At 35.1% G+C, this 7,018-nt stretch overlaps 1 pseudogene; it reads left to right on the top strand.

Annotated features, from left to right (window-relative positions):
* Positions 1–5,816: 5,816 nt before the first annotated feature.
* Positions 5,817–6,628, top strand: LOC149153377 (protein CfxQ homolog; annotated as a pseudogene).
* The last annotated feature ends 390 nt before the right edge of the window (positions 6,629–7,018 follow it).

The following is a 7,018-nucleotide window of genomic DNA, read 5'->3' as shown; positions in this document are numbered from 1 at the left end:
ATTGATGATAGCATTACAACGATATCAAAGTCCTTCAATATTCTGAGAGTGGTCAAATTACAGTCCACTCAGTAAGCTTATTTAGCACTTACATAAGCATTAATCCAATATATCTACAGAGATTTGATGATTATACAAGTTGGCATACTTGCTTAAGGGTGATGTACCCTAAATGAAGTAAGAAAATTCTATCCAACTGTAAAATTTGTGTGAATTCTGCAAGTGATTGGCAAGGTGGTTGGAAATGACTGAGAAGCAGTGCCCAGGATTTACCATGCCAGTTTGTTTCTTTTCCTATTAACCTTGTAACCCAAACTGTTCATGAGTTTATCCATACACTTTATTTTTAGCATGCATATTGTATTGAATAACATGTTATATATGATGGTCACTTCATACTAGTTCTGTCTCAGCCATTGCAGGGAATATTGGCCCTACCTGTTGTCGAGGAACAACCCACAATCCAATCATTGGATCAACTCCCAAAGATGATTACATTACCAGTAGAGGATGGAAATGTATTGCAGCCATTGCAAGGAATATTGGCCCTACCTGCTGTCGAGGGACAACCCAGTATCAAATCATTGGATGAACTCCCAGAGATGATTACATTACCAGTAGAGGATGGAACTGTATTACAGATTAACAAAGCTATGTATGCAGAAATTTATCACAAGAAATCTATGCCTTGTGAAGTGCTGTAGCTAGGAAATTGATATTTTTGACATATTTGTTTATATACCCATGGTAGCCTACATGTTTTATAGTAGAGATTGCTATCCAATGGTACTTTTACATATTCACTGCAATGGTCATCATTTGACATTTAAAACTCCATATGTATATGCGTATATATATAATGGATGCTTGGTTTTTTCAATTATGTTTACAGTTTCAAGTGATGTAAAGAGGCCAATAATCACTGAATCAAATAATATTATTTAAAATATAAACCTGAGGGAAAAGTGCACACTTGTGAGTCGAGACCTTAGTCAGCCCAGGGACCCCAAATTTGGCCTTATGTGTTCTCAAGTATTTGCTTTAAAAATATTAAAATTAAAATATTCTACAAATTAAGTCTTGAAACTAGACCAGAACATAGAAAAGAGTTGCTGGCCACCATAAGCAAGTAACCAGAAGGGTAATGCATCACACAAGCACAACAAACCTCTAAGCAATCAACTAGATACTCATTACAGTGAAAAATAAATCAGTATGTTGATGTAAGGTTTAGTTTCATTAAGTTATTGATTCAAATCTTATGAAAAGAAGTAGAGCCTTAAGTATGTAAATTATTTATTTGTGGAGATGTTAATTGGGGTATCTCTAGCTGTTGGATGGAATGACCACTGTCTTTCTAACTCAGGATTTATTTTCCCTACCCAAGTTCAAATCTGAGCTAGTGACATCATAATGAACTATAATATCTTGCTAAATATTCTTGTATTAGCTTCTAGCTTTGACATAACTTGATCCTGCAACTTCACTCTAATCTTTCCAGTGAAAAAAACTGATCTTCCCCCCTCATTCAAGCAAATTGGAAGTAAATCCCTTTTATGCAATTGGCTTAGTAAATCCCTAATTCACTTCTAGAAAAGTGCGCCCAAGGTGCTTTCAGAAGTTTCCTAGAATAGAGAGCCTCACTCCTAGACTAATGCACACTAGTCTAAAACTGGTTACCTCATTTACCATGCACTTTTCCTATAAATTGATAACAACAATTAAAGGATAGAAACAGTGCCTAAAACAAGGATGTCTATATTTTCACTATAAGAGATGAGACAAATTGAAGAGGGAGCATGCATAAACCTCATTGACATACCATTCAAGATTTCCCACCCCAAGTAGACAACTATCTATTATCTATTGGATGAGGAGGACACATACGTAAAGAAACCTTTCATCACTGATCAACAACCAACTAACAAATCACATAGCATATCAATATCTCTCCAGAAACAAAGATCTGAGAAGGTGTTTGGGAGGATCAGACAACATCATAATGTATTGATGATAATCAGAAAATCATGAACCAGTTACTTTTCTCAAAATACATTTGTCCATGTACATGGAATATATTACATTTGTCCATAAATTTGTCTCCCATACAAAAAACTGTAATGATTGCATGTTGGGGAAAAATAAAATATTAATAGGTTCTTCTTTAGTGAAAGAACCATGCTATGATAGACCCCAGAAAAATGATAACAACAACCCATTCACACAATGGGGATTTATATTGATGGTGATCAATGATTTCTGTTGTAGTGGATGGTGATCCTATGTCATATTTGGCATCTACATATGTGCTTAAAAATGCTCTAGACATTATATCAGTGGACATCTTTTCAATATCTGCAGAGTGATTGATGGTAAAATGTTGAAATTGACAACTCCAATTTATTGCTTCCTTATGAAGAGGTTTTAAATTGTCCTTCCGAACCCGATAGATGCCTTTCATCTGATTACATATCAACTCCGAGTTGGTGAAGACTTCAATATCATTGACATCATGTTGTTTTGCCTCTTTTAACCCTTCAACAAGGGCAATGTAATATGCCTCATTGTTTGTCGTCATTCCAGGCACTTCTCTCTTTCCATGAAATAAATGATTTGTTGCCATATTGTAAAGGACAAATTTAATAACTGCTCGACCTGGATTTGGAAAGCAAGACACTTCAATGCATAAATGCCACTTTTGCACCATTTTTTACACTTCAAAAACCTGAAAAACAAATAACAATAAATTCATGTTAAACAAGTAGACAATTATCTATTTCCTAATACTCAACATGTTTTTCAATCATATATAATTAAAAAAAGCAGATAATTTGTGTTCATTTACACTGCATCACTTTTAATACTGGCAACTATTCTGCAAAAAACACATTTAGCAATCACCACTTTATATAGATGAAATGCTCATTATAGGACCCAAATACATCTATGAGTTTTAAAATAAATGATACTCAAGGAAGTGAATATTGTATGCAGTTCCCTTATTTTTGGATGTGTGAATAGGAATAATTCTGATCATAGACTAATTCACATCATTCTTTGGTGTGTCTGTTGATAGTAAGTACAGATTCCCTTATTTTGGGATGTGTGAATAGATTAATTCAGATCACAGTGAACATATTGCTTCATTATTCTCAAACATTTCTGTATATTAGTCCCCTCACAAAGGTACCATTACACTAAGGTTGGAGAATTATAGTGTATTATGGTGTGTCATAAATACCATCCTGTACAGCATCATCATTTCCCAACATTCTTATTTTTGAACCCTTGAGGCTTCTTATAAAATTGTTTTGCCCATTACCCTGTTTCAATGGTTGGAAGCTTTATTGATTCAGTTTCTTTGTGCCCAGTATTTGATAGCAGAGAGTTTCAATTTCTATGTGTTTCTATGAATTTCATGGAGAAGGATTGTTAGACCAGATTAGTTAGGTTGAGTGGCCTGTATAGAGGTGATCGTAGAGAAGTTGCACTCAGAATTGCATTGAACACAAAAACTAAAACTCAAAGCCCTGATTGGCATACTGAACAACAAAGGTACATCTTGTTATTCCATTGCCCACTAACTGTTGTGCAAGCTACACTGAAGACAGAGATCATATTTTCACCTAACGATTGAAAGTGCACTAACATGCCTGCAAGTTTCAAAAGATTTGGAAGGAATTACTATTTCGCTGATGCTGCAGATGCTACCTCATCCTCTCTATGGCATCAGGGATAGAAAAACGCTGACAATCCAAGTCTGCAAGGGGATAAGGGCTCTAAGGTGGAATTCCTATATTTAGAGACTACAACAGAGTTCCATCAGGTTAAGAGATAAAGAGGATACGTTAATCTGGTCCAAAACAGTGTTCAGGGTGATACACGGATGTTGGAACACTTGGGACAGAAATCTATGTTTCCTATGGGAGGTCTGGGTGGGTATTTATGATGGTGGAAATCTATTAAATTTCCATGGAAGAATCATCTTTTCATGTGACTAACCCTTGTGAATAAGAACCCGACTGCACTGGGTGAAGGTACCATTAACTGTGGAGAGATGAACTGTCTATGGTTCTTGTTAAGGGTTGCTATTGAAAGAGGGGTAACAAAATTGCAGATTTCTTAAGAGCTGCAAAACATCACATTTTTGTACCAGGTAAAAGAAGACAGATAAGGTTCACACTGTCAATGGCCCTAATGCTAGCAAGAGACCACAATATCTAAAAATTCCAAATTTCAATGGCATTCTTTTTATTTGTGGGTTTATTATTTAGTTTTCTTCTGCTGTGTATTTAGCTTTTATCATCACTGCCATAAGCAGTTTTCAGAACTTGGATTTGCTTTGCTACTTTGTCTCATGATGCTGCCTTCCTTGTGTGATTTAATTTATAAAGTTTTTCCATGCATTTTTCCACAATTTGTTCTTCTAGAATTAGGAGTGTAAGATTCTGTCCCACTACAATTTTCCCCTGTTGATGAGCAGCATAATTATAATTGCTCAATCTGGCCGACTCTGAACAAAGAGCAGCATTATCATTTTTCATTCTTGTCGGCAAATATCACAAGGCTTTTCAATGCCTTAGTTACATGACTTGGACTTTGGAATGACTTGACAAAGGCAAAGAGTAAGAGGCTCTAGAAAATTTCAGGGAAGACACCACATATGACTCCAGTTATAAAAAGACAAAATAATACTAGTCTTATCTATCAAAATGATAAACGTGGTCAAACTCGTTGAGTAATTCTGTCTATTCAAATTTCAATAGTTTTCTCCAGATTGCTTCCCACTTTGAAATTGCATTGTCTGATTTGTACTTGTTTAACTTGTGGGTTCATATATTTTTGAATGCATAGCATTTCCAAGTTTCCTTATTGACAAATCTCAAGGGGTGTACCCTTACATATTTTGCACCAATGCTTTGTGCAAAGGTCTGAAAAATATTTTGTATTTGAAGATCACTCTTTTTTTTTGAAGTTTCCATTTTTCTACTTGGCAATTAAAATGAAGCTGATATAAGTTATTCATTTTATTCAGGCAATGTCTAATTGATCTGGCATTATGAATTTAAATCATATCAGGAAGAAAATAGACATAAGTTTCCAATGTTCAATCTACTAATTGCAACTTTCCATCTTTTGACATTTCTAAGTATGATTTCAAGCCATTTAGGGCTTTAGTATTTTTCTTCAAATCCATATTTTTTCAAATCTCTCTAGCAAGAATTATTGAGAAATGTTGCACCTTTATTTTATTCAGGTACACCCTGTGTCAAACCTTGCAAAATATTTCCGTATTCATAAAAATAATATCCTTTCTTCCTTGTTTCGAGCTTACTGTTAAAACATATAAGATATTGAAACTTGAAAGATTGTATTACTCATTTGGTAAATGGACAATTCATTTGACATAACTCGAAACTTAATCAAAGGAAACTAAAATACAGGGTTCAAATGCTCAGACTACAAAGGTATATTAATACGAAAAATACCACAATTTTGTTGTAGACTTGTCCTTGTGAGGATTGTGGATTTTGTCAAATCACTATGAATTTATTCTTTAGTTTTTATTAGCGTTGCATTGATCATATTTTCTTCATATTTATTATATAATATATATTTTCCTGAATTTGTTTTTTCATCTCTTGTCTGTTTTAATAAAATGTGCTCTACATTCATCGTAATATTGCCTCAGCCAACATGAAAAATAATTTAAAGGTATCAGAAAGGAGAGATGTAAATCACGTAAACTCATCTTCTGTCATCTAATCATCTCCTTTTGAGCCCCATTGAAAATCACCACGTAGAATGATCATTTCATGGTGATCTGTAATAGACTGTTTCCTTATAAAAAATAATGGTTGGAAGATTTGGTTTCTATTTCTGTTTATGAATTTGAGCTAAGTTTAGTTACATATTTGCAGGGAAAACAATGGTGGCCCGAATTCTTGGAAAAATTTTGCATATTGTTGGTGTTTTACCTTCAGACAAGGTAACTGAAGTTCAAAGAACAGATCTAGTTGGAGAATTTGTTGGTCATACATGCCCCAAGACTAGGAAAAAGGTATGGTCATAATTTTCTGAAGTGTTCAGATGAATAAATATCAACATACTCTATAAGAGTCTGCATATCAAAACATTAACCAAAGTCATGTATTTTGCAGATCAAGGAAGCAGGGGTGGAATACTTTTTGTTGACGAAGCATACAGGTTGATACCCATGCAGAAAGCAGATGACAAAGACTATGGTTTGGAAGCATTGGAGGAGATAATGTCAGCCATGGATAGTGGAAAGGTGGTGGTAATATTTGCAGGATATGCTGAGTCGATGAAGCGTGTAATTGCCTCCAATGAGGGATTTTGTAGAAGAGTGACTAGATATTTCATTTTTGATGACTTCAGTCCAACAGAACTTGCTAAAATTGTGCAGCTGAAGATGAATGAATAGATGGAAAGTAGTTTGCTTTATGGTTTTAAGCTGCATGAGACATGCTCTTTTGAAGCAATTGCCGATCTAATTATTAAAAATACAACAGAAAAGCAAAGGAAGGAGTTAAATGGAGGTTTAGTAGGCCCGATGCCAGTCAATGCTCGAGATGAACCACCTAACCTAAGACTTAAAGTGCTCTGATATACATATCAGAGCATGAACCACAGCAGCAGCAATCAGATGAACCACCTAACCTAAAACTTGAAGTGCTCTGATATACAGATCAGAGCATGAACCACCTAATCTAAGACTTGAAGTGCTCTGATTTACAGATCGATCAGAGCAGAGGATGAATGAATATAAATGATTCAATGAACAAGGCAAAGTCAATGGGTGAAATTGACAGAAATGCCGAAGCCATAACTGTCAAGATCAACGTAACTGCGAATCATATTGATGGCTGCCTTGCGTTTCTTGTGTTAAGCGAGCTACCAGAACGTGCAAGTGACAAGTAACAAGATTGACATCGAGTAAACGATTGAATTTCAGGGTTCTGATAGCGAAGGGTACCTGCGCGCTGAAGAGTTCCTG

This window comes from Pinus tabuliformis, chromosome 9 (assembly GCF_031772625.1).
Source record: "Pinus tabuliformis cultivar Carrire ecotype Pingquan chromosome 9, CPIR1, whole genome shotgun sequence".
NCBI classification, from domain to species: domain Eukaryota; kingdom Viridiplantae; phylum Streptophyta; class Pinopsida; order Pinales; family Pinaceae; genus Pinus; species Pinus tabuliformis.
Note: the sequence above shows the minus strand (reverse complement) of the source record. Positions and strands in the feature narration are given on the sequence as shown.